The sequence below is a fragment of the Nicotiana sylvestris genome, chromosome 10 (genome assembly GCF_000393655.2).
Source record: "Nicotiana sylvestris chromosome 10, ASM39365v2, whole genome shotgun sequence".
In the NCBI taxonomy this organism is placed as follows: Eukaryota; Viridiplantae; Streptophyta; class Magnoliopsida; order Solanales; family Solanaceae; genus Nicotiana; species Nicotiana sylvestris.
Window position 1 is genome coordinate 139,249,634 of NC_091066.1, and position 16,401 is coordinate 139,266,034.

Genomic DNA, 16,401 nt, shown 5'->3' on the forward strand with positions numbered 1-16,401 from the left:
GACTCAAACCCTTAAGAAGGTTGTCACGCCATCCATCATTGGGAAGAGCCATCCGGTTCACACAACACTCCACCTTTGGAAAGAACCGTGGGATTAAGAAAACCAAAGGCTTATTGAAAATGTCCAAAACAAAACAAAAGCTACGAACATAAAGAAGAAGCTAAAAGCGAGAATTTTTTGCGGAAAATAGAATGAATATATACAATAGGGAGTTTGAATATACAACGGGGAATGAATATATATAATATGATGTAACTTTATATACAGACCCAAGGAAAGATAAAACAAATGCGATAAAAGTAAATAAATATATACAGACCAAATGAAAAATCAAGAAAGCATAAAGATATCAATATATACAGTCATCCACAAATGTGTAGGGCTCACATCCTCAAATAAAAGTTGGCATTGTCCCCAATGCCAACTTGTCTAAATAAGCACAAAAAACAATAGAAAAAAAGATATAGAAGACTCCCTAAGTCGTGTCTGTCTGCATATGCTCATGGGTGGTCCCTGGGTCCTCTATGTGCTCGGAAACCTCAGACTGGTTCTCGGTGGTCTGCTCTGCTGCTACTGGGACCTGGGCCTGGACCTCGACCGGCTGTGGAACTGGTACATCCTGTGGCTGACTAGAGGAAGCCTCCGGTAGGTCCGCCAACTGGATGATGGCATCATCTGCTCTAGGGATCTTCCTCCTCTTCGAAGGCCTCTGGGTCTACTCCGGCTGTGGATGAGCTACTGAGACTGGGTCATCAAGCAATAGGTCCAAAGGCAGCTGGTCTGCTTTAAGTCTTTCTACATCTACTCGCAGCTCCTTTACGAACTCCTTGGAGGCCCGTGTCTTCCTAAGCTTCTTATGCTCCCGAGCAAGCTCCTTGAGAGCCTTGCTGTGTGAATCGACTACCTTGGTCAATGTCTCCTGAGTAGTGAGGATTTTCTTTTGGTTCTCAAGTATCTCTTTCAAAGCATCCTCTATCAACTGGGGCACCTATGGGGCTAGAGGAGCCGACTGAGCCTCTACTGTGGTAGTCAATGTGGACAACTTGGATGAGGCAGTCTGCATCCAGTTATTTATACTCAGAAGATCCTGGTTCAGCCGGTGGGTAATGATGGGATAGGCCCGGGTAGATGGGATCTCCGGGCATGCTGACATGGAAGGTTCGGGAGGCATCTCAGCATGAGTGGAGGTAGGCTCAGCGGGGGTCTCTACCACAACTGGCTCTTCAGACTGGCCAGTTGGGGTTGAATCAAGGCCTTTGTACTTCTTGTCCTTGGGGTTGTCATTCCCTTTCAAGTTGTACCAGGAGAACAGGGTTGTCGCCTTTGACCTTGATGTCATATGGCCTCTTGTCCACCCCCAAGTCCCAAAAGTACATAGTGAGGGTGTTGGGGAAAGGATAGTTCCAGTCATGCTCGACACCCACTATAGAAATGATTCGGTACATCACATTCCCCACGTTGATGGGGTACCCTGCCATAATGGAAGCAACTAAAATAGTCCGGTGGAGAGGAAGAGTCTGGTCATGGGTAGTAGGATCTAACCGGCTGCACACAAATGTCTGCCAACCCCTCACCTCAAAGTTTAGGGTCCTTCGTAGCATTTTGACCCCAGCTGTCGACCAATTAGGAATGGTACCCAGGATTGCCAGGTACTGAGCTAACCATGGTCGTACCTCCTCGCCCATCTCCATCTTTGCCATATAAAGAGACCCATCCTCCTCGTTGAAACCCAAATATTCGTTGAGCGACTTCCTGTCAAACAACACCTTGAGGTTCCGAACCTTGGTCACTTTGGAGTCCTTTAAGATGCGGGCTACATTAGAATAGAACTCTTTGACCAAGTGTTCACTGGCGTCCACATAAGCATCTAAGAAATGTTCCCACCTATTCTAGTTTTGAACTGTCTCTGCACGTCAGGGTTGTGGGGTAAAAGGTCTCTGTCAATGAAACTCCGCTCCGGTATCAATTTTCTCACCGGCCACCACTCCCTAAACTTGTGGTACGCCACCTGGCTCAGAAACCTATCCACCCAAACATCGGGCTTTCTAGTTTGGGAAATGCCTCCAACCTGAGGCTCACTACCCTCAGCTATCTGCTCATCCCCTTACACTTCCTCCTCACCTCCGTCTGCACCCACCCTAGATAATAAAGTTGTGGGGGAGGTGGAGTATTTACCACTGCTGGCTGCTGAGCCCTCAGACCACTCAGTAGAAACATGCCCTGGTACTTGGGCAGTGGGTGATGAGGGATGGATGTCTCTATGTCTGGCCCTCTCCGGATACGAGATGTATTCTGGGACTGAGTCCGAAGAGATCTCCCGAGAGGGCTCGTACTCACTCCTCGACATGTCAATGGCTCTGTCAGCCGCTTTTATGGCCTTCCTCATGTTATTTATGTTTTGACGAGCCTGGGGAGTGGGTTTAACCATTTTCTATATTCCTCCCCGGGAAGATTCACCTTTGTCGGGTTGTTTGGAGACTTTTCCTCTTTGTTTAACCATTGCCTGCAAACATCATTCAATGTATTTGTTAGTATCTATGCTTATATCAGTTGAAAACAATATTACAAAATGAGTTGTAGAACAAGCCAATAGAATTGCAGACAGTTGCAGAAACAGTCCAGTATGGACTGCACAAAATGGAGTGCGGCCGCACAGGGACCAGTGCAGACCGCACAAAAACGACAGTGGTCTACACAGGTATGGGGTTCAGACTACCCATCCTCTGAATCTTACCAGTGCTGCCTGCACAAAATGGTACCGCGGTCGCACTTGACCAGTGAGGACTGCACAATAGTAGTGCGGTAGCACTGATCAACAGTAATCTTTCTAAAGTTTGTCAACGCGGTCTGCACAAAGTAATCTTTCTAAAGTTTATCAACGCGATCCGCAATAGGTCACTGTAGACCGCACAAAAGTGACCGCGGTCCGCACAGGGTGCCCAGCAGTGGCACTGAGTTAGGGTTCTTAGATTTTGCTTTTAAGTTCAACTTTTGCTAATTTATGTCCCTACATATTTACCCAGTCCATAAAACTCATTAAGTCCTCATGAATCATCATTACAACTAATCTAACCCAGCTAGCTAACTAATTACGGGAGGAACAAGATTATAAGCTAAGAAAAATTGAAAATAAAATGAAATTGACAGAATTGAAACAAGAAAATGGGAAATTATGTTACCAGCTGTTAGATGAAGTGAGGACTGATCAATGTAAGTAGTTAATTACAAGAACAAAGGAAGATGAACAATGCTCTATGCTTCTGAGAGTTAAAATTGCGAAAAGGGTAAAAGGGGGTCCCTAGGGTCTATTTATAGAAAAGCCCTTGGGGCCCAGTCTCACCTACCAGTGTGGACCACACAAAATGGACTGCGGTCCGCACTGGGCTGTTATGATCAAACTTGGCCCAATATCCCACTGCACTCCGCACAAAGCAGACCGTGGTTGTAATGTTCCACCGCGTACCACACAAAGTGTAGTGTGACAGTAGTGGCAAACTTCAGAGAGGTATCATTTTGGCCTTCACTAGTGCGGACCATACAAAGTGTAGTGCGGCCGCACTGGCAACTTCAGAGACTGAACATTTTCTTCACTGTGTCTTGCATTGCATCAACACAATCCCTGAAACATCTCATAACCAGTTAGCCCAAAAATCAATCCTATACTACAAAGAAAATCAAAGAAAACAAGAAGAAAAACACATGGGTTGCCTCCCAAGAAGCACCTGATTTAACATCGCGGCACGAGGCATGTTACCACCACATCACTTGAGATGAAGAAGCGCCACCACGTGGCTGTCAGCAATCCCTCGCTTTAAAATTTTGTGACCCAACACTATACCATCTTCAGCCATGAAATGACATTTTTCCCAATTGAGTACGAGGTTTGTGTCTTCACACCGGGCCAACACTCTATCCAAATTACCCAAACACTCTTCAAAGGAATCCCCAAACCATATTGAAATCATCCATGAAAACCTCCAAGATATCTTCCACCATGTCGGTGAAAATAGCCATCATGCATCGTTGGAAGGTCATCGGAGCATTACACAATCCAAATGACATCCGAGAGAAAGCAAAAGTTCCATACGGACAGGTAAAAGTGGTCTTCTCTTGATCCTCAGGGGCAATTAAGATTTGATTATACCCCGAGTATCCATCCAAAAAGCAATAAAAAGCACGCCAAGCAAAACGATCTAACATTTGGTCAAGGAATGGCAATGGGAAATGGTCCTTTTGGGTCACCTTGTTTAGCTTCCGGTAATCTATACATACTCTCCATCTGATGACTGTCCGAGTAGGAATAAGTTCATTGTTGTCATTGGTCAACACAGTCATACCACCCTTCATCTATACACATTGCACCGAAGAAGTCCACGAGCTATCAGAAATGGGGTACACAACCCCGACATCCAACCATTTGATTGCCTCTTTCTTCACCATTTCTTGCATAGCCTCGTTCAATCTTCTTTGATGCTCCAAGGAAGTCATTGCATCATCCTCCAAGATAATTTTGTGCATACAAAATGCGGGGCTTATTCCCTGAATGTCAGATAGAGTCCATCCAATTGCCCTTTTTCGCTTTTGAAGCACCGCCAAAGTGGCCTCAACCTGCATGTTAGTAAGGCAAGAAGAAAGAATAACTGGTAAAGTAGATTTTGAGCCCAAGAATTCATACCTGAGTTGTGGAGGAAGTGGTTTCAACTCCAACATCGGTGGCTCCTCAATTGATGGTTTTGTTGGTGGAGTTTTCCAGTTTTCAAGATCCAAAGACAATTTTCTAGGCTCATAAGAATAAAAGCCCATCCCATGTAAGACATTCACGCACTCCACTCTACATGCATCCTCATTGACATCAAGATTTAATAGCACGACCTCAAGAGGATGATCCTCCACATTGATCATAGCACTGGTATCATCCACAATCACAGCTTTGACAAGGTCTACAAATGAGCACACCTCGGTGCTATTGGGTTGCTTCATAAACTTGCAAACATGGAAAACGACCTTTTTATCTCCCACTCGGAAAGTGATCTCACCCGTTTCAACATCAACCAATGCAATCCCCGTTGCAAGGAAAGGTCTACCCAAGATAATAGGAACCTCATAGTCAACTTCACAATCAAAAATGACAAAGTCGACTGGCAAAATAAATTTGTCCACCCGGACAAGCACATCATCAATAATTCCCAAAGGTCGTCCGCCATTTGAAGTCTCATTGAGGTTGGCCTAGGTTGGCTGAGACCCAAAGTTTTGAAAACCGAGTAGGGCATTAAATTGATACTAGCTCCCAAGTCACATAGAGCATTAGCAAAATCTGCACTCCCAATGGTGCAAGGAATGGTGAAAGCACCAGGATCTTCAATCTTCGGGACCATTGAATGCACTATAGCACTAACTTGGTGAGTCATCTTTATTGTTTCACAATCCATAGAACACTTCTTTGTAACAAAGTCTTTCATGAATTTTGCATAACCCGACATTTGTTTAAGTGCCTCCACCAAAGGCACATTAATAGATAAGCTCTTCATCATTTCAATGAACTTTTTAAACTGATTATCATTCTTCTGCTTCGCGAGCCTTTGAGGATAAGGTGGAAGTGGCTTGGCAAAGGAGCCTTGGCTTTTGGCACAACCGACTCCGGCATGTCAATTATATGTTCCCTAGACGGGTTCACATCATTTTGGGTTTCCACCTCGACTTCTTGAATATCAATCATCACTTCATTGTTCACATTTTCATCAACCACATCTTCAACTACCAAAGGGACTTCGTCATCTTGCAACTCAACATCATCATCCACGACTTGCTTTTGCTTAGAGGCATTCACATCACCGCCTCTCCCACTTCTTGTTGTTACTGCCATAACATGATTGTTCCCACCATTTGGGTTCACTACCGTATCACTTGGTAGAGCATCCTTCGGGCGAGTATTCAATGACTGAGATATTTGGCCTAATTGCACCTCCAAGTTTTGGATAGAGGTGTTGTGAGAAGCTAACTATGCATCAGAATCTGCATTCCTCTTCATCATCTGCTCGAACATCATTTCAATTCTACCCATATCATCACCAAAAGAACTAGGACCTTGAGAAGGGAAAGAGGGTGGATTGTTCGGTTGTTGGTACATTGGGGGCCTTTGAAAGCCTTGGTTTCCATTGTTGTTCCACCCGCCTTGATTTTTGTTGTTGCCCCAATTGTTGTTATTTCCATTCTAATTGTCTTGGTTGTTGTTTTGATTACCCCAATTGTTGTTTTGGTTGTTGTTGTTCCAATTGCCACCACTTTGTTGTTGATTGCCCCAATTTCCTTGGGGTCGCCATTGTTGGTTTGAAGAGTTGCCTCTATTGCCTTGATAGTTGTTGACATATTGTACCTCTTCACTTTGGTCATCATAACCATCATTTTGACATCCATCATATTCATCAACAAATTGCTCAGAATTTCCTTGATTTTGTTTCCTCCTTTGCCTTCTCTTGTTGACAAGCATACTAACACCCTCCATGGCATTCACTTGGCGAGGATTTTAAACTTGTTGCAACTGCGCATTTGCCAATTGGTTCATAGTAGTAGTAAGCTCAGCTATCGCTTGCCCATGGTCGTGCAATTCCTTGTGCAAATGGATAACTGTAGGGTCACCTTGAGGTGTACTCTACCATGCTGAAGAAGTGTCCGCCATTTCATCAAGTACTTCACATGCCTCATCATAAGAAAGCTTCATAAAATTTCCCCCGGCCAATTGGTTAACAATGCATTGATTTGTAGTATTTATGCCCCGATAGAAGGTTTGTTGGATCATGGCCTCGGTCATATCATTATTTGGGCACTCCTTCACCATTGTTCTATACTGCTCCCAAATCTCATGCAAAGGTTCCGTTGGCTCTTTCTTGAAGGCTAATATTTCATCTCGAAGTGCCGTCATATCACTAGGAGAGAAGAATTTGGCAATAAACTTATCCGCCAACTCATCCCAAGTTGTGATGGAATGGTTGGAGAGTCTCTCGAGCCAGTCTAATGCCTTCCCTCGAAGTGAGAACGAGAAAAGTCTCAATCTCAGTGCATCCTCGGATATATTCGTCTGCTTGCTCCCCCAACATGTATCTACAAACCCTTTCAGATATTTGTAGGCATTTTAAGTCGCTGCGCCCGTAAAGTATCCACGCTGCTTAAGTAAGGTCAACATCACATTAGTTATCTGAAAGTTGCCTGCCCGGATTCTAGGTGGGACAATAGCACTTGCATAACCCTGGTTCGGAAGTACTCTGGGGGCCACTCTTGGAGGTGGCGGAGGAGGGTCTGGAATATTATCATTTGGATTCGAATTGTCATTGCGGCCTCTATGTTGTCCTTGAGGTGCAAGAGGTACCTCATCTTGCTCAAGATCATCTACCTCATCCCCCTCTATCACATTTCCAAGAGTGTCATTAGCATTGTTTAAAGCCATGTTGGTACTTGAGTAGTGACACAAACAACTAAGTAACAAAGAAGGAAATAAGAACAATACACAAAACTAACTAAATAGATAGCCAAAACCATTAGCTCCCTGGCAACGGCGCCAAAAAGTGATCACATCCTATTCCGCACTGCTAAAAAGTAGGAAGAGAGGGTCGCAATAGCTTTTAACAAATTTGTGGGTCGATTTCGATTTCCGCAGGGAGCTAGGAATGGAGTCGAATATCTATTTAGATTGAGATTGTGTAATTATTCCAAATATCACTTCCAATGATTTTTGGGTTTTTCTTTAATAATATACTATTATCAACTACTAATTATAATTGCAACTAGATTATGCTAAGTAAGAATTGCTACAAGTTGTATATAATGGATAAAAAGGCACTAGGGTAGTGACATCCTCCTAGATGGCCAATTGATGGGTAATTAAACCTAAGGCATGATTGACATGATTGGGGAATATGCTACACAATTATACCCACTCTCACACCTCTCGGTAGAGAGAGTGATTTATCCCAATCGACTTTCTAAAGACCAATAGAGTAGTCAAATTTGCTCAAGCAACTGGGGTTGAAGTCGGGTATTACTCTCTCGAGGTTTAACCCTTTAATTGGGACTATCATTCTCTTGAGTCCATCCCAATTCCTTGTTGGGTTTATTTCGGAGACTTAGGCTATCTTTCTCAAGAAGAACCCAAGTCAACTTAGCACAAATTAGTGTTTGCAACCACTAATTCATAGATTAAACCATAAAATTGTCCCAAATAACAAACACCCATAGTCAATCTAACCTTAAATCACAACACCCATCAATTACCCACACTAGGGTTGATCCACAACCCTAGCTAATGGGTCTAGCTACTCATGTTTGAAGAGAAAAACAGAGAAATAGATGAAGATAAAGACATATTATTTAATTGCTAAGGTAAATACAAAGATTCAATGATAAAAACTAAGTAAAATGCCCAAAATGGATAAAAAAAGTCTTCTCACGAGCACAACTAAGGTCTGATAATATCTGATACCCTAATAATGGAAAAAAGGTTCTATTTATACTAAGCTGGAAAAATTGGACAAAAATGCCCCTGTGGGGTCAGTGCGGATCGCACAAAATGGTGTGCGGCTGCACTAGGCTCTTGACTCTGCAATTTCAACTCTCTGAACCTAGGCTCCGCGGAAGCACAAAATGGATCGCGGCCGCGGAGGCTTGAACCCTGGCACTTGACATCTCTCTGAACATTGCTTCTGCGGACCGCATGAAATGGTGGTGCGTCCGCAGTGTCTTTAGTGCGGGCCGCACAATATCTATTGTGGCTGCACTGCTTTGTTGCCTTCAAATCCAGGTCTCTGAATCTCCATAGTGTAGACCGCACAAAGTGTACTGCGGCCGCACTAGGCCTGTTTGTCCTGAGTTTGTCTTGTCTTTGGTACTTGTGTAGGTTTCACTCCTTTTGAGTCGATCTTTGACATTTCGTCACTTTTTTGATCAACCCTGCAATCAAGCACAATTTATGAGCCTTTTGGGACTATTTTGTATGAATTTATAATCAAAGCGTAAGCAAGAAGGAGCGTGAAATGCGGCAAAATCCCTAGTTATCAGTGACAGAGTCACTCTGCCCATTGACTCGGTCGACGATCTTTGTGAGTGATGATGTTCAACCAAGTCTCGAGGCTCCGGGACCGGTGGAAGCTGATGTAGGCATGTCTCTTCATTCCGAGGGGATGGTGACCGAAAGGGCGGCTGTTGGCGGCCTTGACATTGTTACGCCCCACAATATTACGTCGATATTACATCCCGCAGTATTATATTACGATGATGTTATGCCTTGCAGTACAATATTACGATGATGTTATGCTTCGTAGTATTAAATTACGACGATGTTGCACCCTGTAGTATTGTACGTTGAATTTGTCGAAAGGTAACTGACATCAGTCCAAGGAAAAGATTATTTGGAGATTATAAGGATTATGCTATTTTAAACAAGTGATGAGTAAATTCGTGAAAGTGAGAGGGGAAACAAGTCAAAGAAGACAAATTTTTGTCCATGTTTGGCATGTTGGGATAAAATACGGGCCGAGGGTTAATACCCGATATTTACGAACTAGTACCATACAAGGTAACATATGACCATGATAGGGGGATATATAATATGTATTAAAAATAAGTAGAATTTTAAGTAATTTGAGACAATTCTTAATTATGCGGGTAATTAATTAATTATCGGGTAGCGGGATATTACAAAATTAAATTAATTAAAGCAACTTTGGACAATGATGGAAAAAGTAACGTGACAGAAGCCACATTCTAATCAAATGACTAAGAGTCATTTGAGATTAGGTGGCACCAAATAAATTAGTTATGATACATTTCAAAGCCACCTAATATATTGCTTTAATCTAAACCTTTCTTGAATCCAAGACTTTCAACTTAGACACAAAACAGGCGTGAACTTTAGCATAGTAAGAACGAGATTTCTTTTACCAAAAATTCAATAAGAATTATTATTAGAAGCTTAACGATCTAAAAATTTTGCAAATCTAAAGGAGTGCGGTGCAACCTTTTTCAAGAATATTATACGGAATTTTTCCTTACTCCAGATATGTTAAGGCTATCACTTCTTTCTTTTGGCATGATCTATACAACACAAACAAAACGAGAAAATGCACAACTTTCATAAATGATTCTATTCATAGAAGTATTAGAAGTGCCTATATTCTTGAATTCCCATGTGTCCTATTATATTATCATCTATTCATGGGTCTCAGAAAAATACGTAAGTTGAAAAAAGGAGTTTACTTCATGATACTACTCAAGGCATAATGGTCTTATGATATTCCAAAAGATTTTATTGACGTACTTCTCATGCATTGCACTCATGTACATTGACCCATGACCAGATGACATTATATACGCGTATATATGTATATTATACGTATATGGGATATGGAAAAAGGTTATGGCATTATATCTGCACCGCCACCTGATCAGCTGGGATACGTTGATGATTTTGCCCACAGTGGCCGAGTTGATATGATGGGATGCCCTCAGAGGCTTGATGATATTATGAGCACATGTACCTATGCACGACATGTCATTCATATGCATATGCATGACACTATAAATATTTCATGATTTGCAGAGTTATCCAAACTTGTATGTCGAGTCTTTTATTCCATGTTTCTCTCATGTCTATTATTTGCTGATTTTCATTCCTTACATACTCGGTACATTATTTGGACTGACGTCCCTTTACCTGGGGACGCTACGTTTCATGCCCACAGGTCCCAATAGACAGGTTATGAGCCCTCCAAGTAAGCTATCAGCTCAGTGAAAGCTGTTGATGTGCTCCATTTGCTCCGGAGTTGCCTATTTGGTTAGTATGATTAGTATACGTATTGATTGGTATGGTGGGGCCCTGTCTCGACTTTTATGATATTACATATTCTTAGAGTCTTGTAGACAGATGTCATGTATGCGGACACTTGTATGGCCTTGTCGGCCTATATTTTGAGGATATAAAGAATCATGCTGGCCTTATAGGCCCGTACGTCATATGTATAAGTTCGGATTACATGTTGGATCGTCCAATGTCGAGTATTTCCCCATGTTTTATTGTACTTATCTCACTATAGCCACTTTGGCTTATTTACCTATGATAGTATGATACGAAAGATACGTTATATAGATACTCGATTGAATAGAGTACCCGGTGCCCATTGTGACCCATCGGTTTGAGTCGTGACAAAAGTGGCATCAAAGTAGTTCTATCCTAGGGAGTCTACAAGCCGTGTCTAGTAGAGTCTTGTTTATGGGTTTGTCATGCACCACACTTATACGTAGGAGGCTACATGGCATTTAAGACTATCACTATTTCTTCTTACTCTAGATCGTGTGGTAGAGCTCAGTTGTAGAAATTCAAATTCCTAAATTCTATTATATTCTTAATGAGACGATACCTACATCAAGAAAAACGGTTCGTAAAAGATATAGTCGTGGAAGAGTTGGTATGTAATGACCCAAATGTCATCTTTAAATTAAATAATCATCTCTGTGTTTTAAGACCTTGAAAAGTGCTATCAATAATTCCTCGACTTGCGTGCACAGTCCGTATAATTTTCCAGAAGGTTTTTATATGAAAAATGGATTCCATTCCAATAGTTCCGTATCGTGATTTGGGACTTGGTCATATGCTCGAAATCATATTCAGAGTTCCCTAGATCAAATTATCGCCATTTAATGGAATCTAGAAATCTAAGACTAAAGATTTTTTAAGCTTGACCGGAGATTTGACTTTTGAGAAAATGACCCCGAATTGGAATTTTGATGATTACATTAGCTTCGTATGGTGATTTCGGACTTAGGCGCATGTTTGGATTTGGATTTGGAAGTCTGTAGGATAATTCGGCGCATTTTGGCGAAAGTTGGAAAATAAAAGATTTTTGAAAAGTTTGACCAAGGGTTGACTTTTGATATCGGGGTCGGAGATTTGACCGGAGATTTGATTTGAGCTTTCGACTAAGTTCGTATGATGTTTTAGGACTAGTTGATGTATTTTGTTGAGGTCCCGAGGTCCTTGGGTGGATTTCGGAAGGTTAACGGATAGAAAAGTTGCCTCTTTAGGCAGCTGCTGCATTTTTTTCACAACAGCATGAACAGTAGCCGCGAATAGTCCATGCACAGTAACCTTGAATAGTAGCCGTGTATAGTAGCATGAACAGTAACATGCGTGAATAGTACCGTAAAAATTCTGGACAGTTTTAAGTCCAGCAGTGAATAGTCGGGTTTTTTACCATTTTCTTTGACTTCCAAGCTCGAATTTTGGGCAATTTTGAGCGAGAAATCACGGGAATTCTTGAGGTAAGTACCTTGTGATCATTATTAGTCAATATTATTGAATTATCATTGAATATACCGGTTAGATTACGTATTTTTGAGGTGTGAATCGGGAATTTAGGCCTAGGGAATTGAAAATAAGATTTGATGATTTGGAGGCCGAATTATTGTCGGATTTTGGTAAAATTTATATGGTTGGAATCGTGGTTTGATGGGGGTTCATATTCTGTAATTTTTGTCGGGTTCCGAGATGTGGGCCCCACTGGCAAATTTTTAGTGCAATTTCACATTTTTAATGGAAAATGTAGAATTTCATATAGAGTTAATTCCTAAAAATTTTATTGACTGAATTGAATTATTGTGGCTAGATTCGAGGCATTCGGAGGTCAATTTGAGAGGAAAAGGCATTGCGGAGTAGGATTTTGCTCGGATTAAGGTAAGTAATGGTTATAAATCTGGTCCTGAGGGTATGAAACCCCGGACATTGTATCGTATGACTATTTTGAAGGTGACGCACATGCTAGGTGACGGGCGTGTGGGCATACACCGTATGGATTGTGACTTGGTCTGTCCCGCGAGACTGTGGAATCAATTGGCCTACTGTTTAATACATGTTCCCTCTGTTTTCATAGAAATTCATTGTACTTCATGTTAGAAATCATGTTTAGGCCTTATGTGATTACTGTTGAGACCTGAGAGGTCGTGTACTTGCTGAATTAGCTGCTAAATTACTGTTTGTACTAATTCATAGCTTTTCTTTCTTATTATGCCTTTATCTCTTACTATTTATTGTTGATACATGATATTACTTCTGTTTGGGCTGTTTATATGATTTCTAAGAGTCCGAAAGACTGGAGAGATTGATGACTAAGTAAGGCCGAGGGCCTAGTTGTGAGATATTGATACTATAGCACGTGAGTTGTTCGTGCAGAACGTGAGTTGCCCGTGCGGATCCAGATATTGATACTATAGCACGTGAGTTGTCCGTGCGGATCTAGATATTGATACTATAGCACGTGAGTTTTCTGTGTAGCATGTGAGTTGTCCGTGCGGATCCATATATTATATTATAGAACATGAGTTGTCTATGCAGCACGTGAGTTGTCCGTGCAGATTATAGCGCTTGGGCTGAATCCAAGAGTCTGCATAACCCCAGTGAGCGCAGGTATATGATAGCGTGTGAGTTGTCCGTGTAATACGTGAGTTGTCCGTGCAGTTTATAGCGCCTGGTCTGAAGGAGCCCCTTCGGAGTCTGCACGCCGTCAGTGAGCGCAGGTACCTATTGATGATTATTGAGGGCTGAGAGCTAAGTGATTGAGCAGTTGAGATGAGCTGAGTGACTGTTGACTTGAGAGGCCACATTTGTTTTTAGTTAATTGCTAAACTTAGTTGCTATTTGTCCTTGTCGTACATATTTCTGGAATATTTGATATCTGGTTTATTTGAGTACGCACTGATAAGACTTAAACTGTTAAATTGAAAGTATGACTACTCTTATTTGAAACTTAGTGAGATAACTGTATTTGCATAGATCGTCACTACTTCTCAGTTCCTCATTTATTTCTGATACTTACTGAGTTGGTGTACTCACGTTACCCCCTGTACCTCTTGTACAGATCTAGACACTTTTGGTCACGACAATTGCTGATTGAGGAGTCAGACTCAGGAGACTATTGAGGTAGCTGCATGGCGTTCGCTGACCTTGACTCTCCTTTCCTTTCATGTTGTACTGTTCTATATTTCTAGATAGTGTTTTATCAGTCGGATGTTGTTATCATTTAGATGCTCATGCACTCAATGACACTGGGTTTTGGAGATGGATTGTTTAGTACTTTTAGAGTTATATTCTGTTCTAAAAGGTTTTATTTAATATTAACTGCTTCCGCCTTTATTTAAAAGTTCTATTGTGTTGAGATGTTGAGTTGAGGCATGCCTTATACCACGATAGTGCCATCACGACAGGTGATATTTTGGGTCGTGACAAGTTGGTATTAGAGCCTAGGTTACATAGGTCTCACGATTCATGAGCAGGTTTAGTAGAGTCTCGCGGATCGGTATGGAGACGTCTGTACTTATCTTCGAGAGGCTGTAGAACCTTTAGGAAACCCCACGTTCTTGAATTCTTATTGTGCGACATTGATTTAGCTTGAAATATAACTCTTCGAATTCCTTCCACGCGGTCCTATATGCGTATGAGCGCTCGGTATCAGCTGTGCATCGACGGTTTATGATTCACTGATCAAGGGGCGAGATGTGATTTCTGTGTATTGATGTAGGGCCAGTCTGGAGGACTTGAGGCCGGGCTCTGCTTATATCTTGAGCGCTGAAGTGTTGATTGTGTGAACGAGTGCTTTTAGATTTATATGTTCGATAGTATCCCTATTAGTGGAAGTGATAGCTGGTAGCTATGTGATGATTATGATGTGACTATGAGATATGTTCATATGATTTGAATATGACTAGAAGGGTTTGCATGAGGGTAGAAAGAACTACCTGGTGCTTGATTTCCATCACAATTTGATGCATATCCCCGAGATGTGGGTGTGTTGAAGGATCTTTTAATGTTGTCTAGTTGGGAGTGAAGTAGATTTCACGTTATGATATGAGTTCGGACTCAAGAAGAATTAAGTGATTGTGTAATATTATGATTATGGAAGAATGTAGAGAGATAATAGTTGAGGCTAAGCAGGTGGGTTATCTCTTGCGAGGCGTGTCGAGGTTTGTGCGAACCCTATGTTGTTTTGTAGCGAGTCCTCTTTTACTAGTGAACTACATGTACTGCAGTTTGAGTTTGGATCGCGTATGAGAGTTAGATTACTGTTACGAGGGTGAATGCGATATTTGCAAATGGTTTGAGGAATTAGATTGGTTGTGTTGCATGAGCTTATGAAAGATTTAGCTTAATCTCATCTAGTTGGGGCAGCTCAACCAGTTATTGCGGCATAGGCCGATGAGTGGCCTGCCTTGTATTTTGAGGCTTTACTGCGATTGGACAAGTTTACATAGCTATTTCTACTCCATTTTAGTGGTACACCTTCTAAGAACCTACAAGAATTTCGGAACCGCTGCTATGAACTATCGTAGAACATGAGAATAGTTGAAAGCAATATGGGTTGATTTTACTGTGTTTCAGATGACGAGTTCCGCCAAGAGGTGGTGGAAAGATTATGTATTTAATAGACCCATTATGGTTCTATCTGAAGATGCGTACGCATAGAGAAGATCACCCAGTGAATCATGTAGGGTTGCAACGGACCTTGGCGTCTGGTTGATTTATATGAGTTACAAAGGTCAACATTGTGGATTATTGGACGTTGTGACCCATGACTTCACGCTAAATGGGGATGTCTACTATCAATGAATGGATCGAATGGTCATATGTTATATCAGTCTTGACCTCAAATATATATATATATATGGTACTGAAAGGCTCCCCAATAATTTACACATATTTAAGGCCTGAGACATGCAGGGGATAAGGTTAGGACTTACGGTTTGTCTGCCCCCTTAATAATCCAATACTTAAGTTTCTAAGGAGTTATAAAAAACAACTTTACAATTACAGAAGGTTTGCTTAGTGTGGAAGTCAAGGTTTCAGATTTTGGGGCGCTTCAGAGGAAGTACAGTGGTTGACGATCTTCTGGACTATGAAGTTCGTGCCAAGATTTATCTTGATGGAGCTATACTTTTGTGATCGTTGTGCATGATTAGGGGAAAGAGTTACCCCAAAGAAGAATCGAAGAGTATATGAATAAATAGGTTAGCTCAGCAGTGTTGAGTCAACATAGCAAAAGAAGAAATTAGCCGCTGGTGTTTGTGGCAAGCCTATGAAGAGGGCAGACTAGCCAATGCAACACTACCTACTCGGCTCAGTTCTCAGAAATGTTTTTGAAGGAGTTTATCTCCTGGATTCTCTATAATACGTGGCATATGGGGTCTGAACGGTTGTGTTAGGTCACCATAACGGTGTCAGAATATGTTATCAGGTTCAATAAGTTAGCCGTCATACTCCTACTTTGGTTCCTACAGCCAGAAAGTGAGTCCACAGACTCATTATAGGACTCAATTATGATATTGAAATTTTGTACAACCCAGGAAGCTACAGGTTGATGCTTCTTA